Raw genomic sequence first — 4092 nt, forward strand, 5'->3', positions numbered from 1 at the left:
AATAAAAAAAACATTTTTAGTGAATTGTTGGCCTTCTGGAAAGTATATTCATTTACTGTACATGTACTCAATATATCCTATCCAAAATAAATCATTATGTATCAATACAGAAATATTACTGTATACTGACATGAGAATAATTTTCTCTGATAACATTTTAGCAATCAGTTTGTGTGTTTTCTATCAGCTTTTTAGAATCAGAACTAGCTATCCCAGATTTGTGAACGAATCACTCTTTTTATCTAATCAGTCAAAAGAGTTGTTCATGATTCAGTTTGATTCAATAGGACAGTTCACTCATGCACTGAATTGTTTGCAGTGAATTCTCACATTGAAGTAGTAATGGGACAAAAAAAAAAAAACAGTGCAGGATTACTTAGATATTTACCTACATAAGGAACAATAATCGAAACAAAACAATAATAATAATTCTAAAAATATATAAAAAGCAAAATAAATAAATAAACAAACAATAGAAAATACAATGAAAATAAAATATATAAAATTCTCATCTTATCAACAAAAATATTTCTTAATCAGTGGAAACCGTTACAGTGTTTTCTATCGCAATAAGCGCTTGCGTTCAGTCAATAAAAATCGAATGTAGTTCTTAATTTGTTTCAGAACTGAGAAAGACTGTTCCATTATTAGGTGCGGCGACGTGGCCACATAACCACTTTGAGAGTGCATTATTTCAGTCACAATCACACATCAATTGTTCAGATGATTTGTTTCAAGAGATTTGACGTTTCCGTCCTGAATTCTTGTGTGTGTTGAACTAGCTAATTTTTTACGCACCTCATCCCAAACCTACCAAATTCCAAAACGTCATTTTAGAGCTAATAACAGAGGCTTGAGCCATTGATATGCAGGCTAATGCAGTTATTAATGCAGTCTAACGCAGTTATTAAAGAGAGAGAGAGAGCGAAAGAGAGAGAGGGAGAGAGAGAGAGTAAGTGCGTGTGAATATGTGCGTCTGTGCGTCTCTCAGCAGTGTTCAGCCACAGCGTCTAGTAATAGCAAATCTTTAAGTTGAACTGCTTCAAGAACCTCGCTACTGAGAAATGTCATGTAGCTTTTCAGCTGCGAAACTGAGCGCAAACCAGCTTCGATGAAGTAGCGCCTGCAGGGATGCAGGGAGTATGGCAAAGAGACGCAGCGTCTCGTTCCCTCTGGGAACCATGGTTACATATGTAACCAAGAGACGTTCCCCTTCAGGAACTCGAGCTGCATCGAGAATAGCTTTGGGAATGAGAATACCCACTGCACCATACTACCAAGTCCCTGCCTGTGTGTGTATCTCATGAGCACATCACGAAGAGAGAACTTGGGAACCTGGGGTAGATGCCAGATCTAGGTTATAGAAGTGGACAAATGAGCCATTGGTATGCAGGCTAACAGAAGTTATTAATGCAGCCTAACGCAGTTATTAGCGAAAGACAGAGAGAGGGACAGAGAGATTAAGTGCGTGTGAATACTTGCGTCTGTGCGTCTCTCAGCAGTATTCAGCAGCAGCGTCTACTAATAGCGAATCTTTGAACTGTTTCAAGAACCTCGCTACTGAGAAATGTCATGTAGCTTTTCAGCTGCGAAACTCTTATTAAAAAAACAGTGCAGGATTACTTAGATATTTACCTACAATCCATTGTAAGAAACAAAACTTGCAGAAGTCTTCAATCATTTCTCAAAGATTAAGCAGCTCTGTACTGCTTATGAATGACACCGTACTGCAGGTAAAGATGATTTTTATCTATTTATATCCAATAAAATCAAATAAAATAAAAATTTTAGTTTTTTTTGTTAGGCTTCTGTACCCTAGCTCTGATAAAAAGGCTAGAAACGCCCCCAGCATCAACTTTGCCAAAAACGTCTCTAGGTTACGTATGTAACCATGGTTCCCCGAGGGCTGAACTGCTTCAAGAACCTGCTACTGAGAAATGCGAAACTATTTTATTGATACATTCGTGGGGCGAATGTATCAATATGTATCGGACGAGCGAGCATAGACACGTGCCTAGAATGCCTATGCATAAATCCGGCCCTGCTAACAGGAATGAGTCATAAAATCCGGAAATGAGTTGCATTTTAGAACTTACAGGGCTGCGTTTCCCAAAAGTTTCGTAAGCCTAAGAAGTTCGTAAAAACGATCGTACAACTGATCTTAATATTACGGTCTGTTTCCCTAAAGCATCGTAACTTAAGTAGCACTTGAAAATCATCGTAGATCTACGAGTGCTCTGGAGTAATCGTAAAGCCCCAAGTGCCTCGTAAGAAGACAGATTTATGCGGTCACCTGCAGGACAATCGGCAGATTACACCTTTAACTTTATCTAAGTGCAATGTGATTATAATATAAGGATATGATTGTACTTTATTGTACACTTTATTACTCGTTTGTGTTGTTGTTGTTTTTTAAATGAATTTATAAATGAAATAATTAAAAAGGGCAGAAAAAATAGAAATACACATCTAAATTAAATGACTGAACAAAAAAAAAAATGAATTAAATAAATAATGTAGGAAATATGCTTCAAAGACTGGGGGGGGAAAAATCTGTCAATGACTTGCTGACTTGCACGAAAACCAGCAATGTATTGGACCCGGAAATAACGTCTCTGTATAGATATGATATACTATAATATAATATAATATAATATAGGCAGGGGTATCAGTGAATCTCCGCGAGGGCACTGAGGAGGATCGGGCACCGTATACTGAGGTGTTCAAGATAGATGAAGTGTCTGGCTCTCTCTCTGGGGGGAAGAAACCGCAGCGCGGGCTTCCGAACCCTGAGAGAGAGCCGCGGATCTAGCGGGGGAGGACCGAGAAAAGGACAAGCCCGTCTTGGATCCCTCCGCTAAATCCACTTGCGATCCCCATGACAACAGTCTACGCTGTGCCTCGGCAACAGCGGGACCACTGCCAGCGGGATCGCAAGCCTGGCCACTCTCATGAAACACGGCCAGGCGAGAGTGGAGCGTGCGCAGCGAGAGCAACTCGCAGTCATGACAATCGGCTCCCTCGAGAGCTGACCGTGCATGCTCCACTCCTAAACAAACGACACACAAATCGTGTGTATCCCCCGCCGCCAGATATCGTGGGCAGGGAGGAACACAACGTTTGTAATGCCGTTCGCTCGCCATAGACTTTGACTTTGCTTTCTTAGACATGATATGAATGCTTGTGCTGACAGACAACAATAAATAGACAGACACATACACAGAGCGCTACTGAAGAGCAGAAGCTGACTTGCGCTCTGCCGGATGCGCTTTTATACTTTTTCGTGCTTACGTCACCCCGCTCGTGACGTCTCGCTGCTCAATTGGGCTGATTTGACACGTGCTTCAGAACGCAGTCACGCAGGGGTGTTCCCAAAGCGATTCTCGAGCAGCTCGAGTTTCTGAAGGGGAATCACATTTCTTATTGCATCACTTGCACACTGCTCTCATTTACTTGAAGAGAAGAGTCTCTACTAGAACCCTGCACGGGCCTCAAATTTAGGCCCTAGCCCGGCCCTGGCCTGAGACGCTCAGGCCCTAGCCCGGCCCGTTACCGACAGTTAATCAGAATTACCGGCCTGAGTCTGACCCGAGTCCGTCTTTTTCCCCTTCTCCCAAAACAGCTTATACTACCGTTTCAGCTATTAAAATAGTTCAGTTTTGTATGTAATGGCAAAGTGATTATATTTCGGTTTTTTTTTTTTTTTTTTTTATTAAGTTAATTTAAAAAAACGCTGTGAGCATTTTTTGTTCGTTAAATATATGTTTTTGTTTTTTTAAAGTAATGACCAAGCGGCTAGCAGCAGACAGTGAGCCTATGTTTTATCAATTTAGCCTTATAAAATCATCACGACTTGACTAAAATTAAATCTATAAATATAAAACAGTTCAAGCATATAACAATGTTTAAACGTTAAACCTTGATAAACGTGTGCTATATCCAATAGTTTGTGCGGAGAGTGGAAGCTGAAGCGTGCTTTGCAGGACATGGAGGCGCTAGCGCGATCACTTGCTTTTTTTTTTCAGTGGATACGCCGTAATTTTTGCTCATAAAGGTAAGAGTAATACATCATTCGTAACTGTAAAGGGTCTA

At 40.6% G+C, this 4092-nt stretch overlaps 1 protein-coding gene across 1 annotated transcript in view; it reads left to right on the top strand.

Moving 5' to 3' along the window:
- The window catches only part of LOC107675510 (astrotactin-2-like), a 541421-nt gene that overhangs the window by 472988 nt on the left and 64341 nt on the right, over positions 1-4092 (top strand). The window lies entirely within an intron of this gene.

Source organism: Sinocyclocheilus anshuiensis, unplaced genomic scaffold (assembly GCF_001515605.1).
Source record: "Sinocyclocheilus anshuiensis isolate Anshui unplaced genomic scaffold, SAMN03320099.WGS_v1.1 scaffold1604, whole genome shotgun sequence".
NCBI lineage: Eukaryota > Metazoa > Chordata > Actinopteri > Cypriniformes > Cyprinidae > Sinocyclocheilus > Sinocyclocheilus anshuiensis.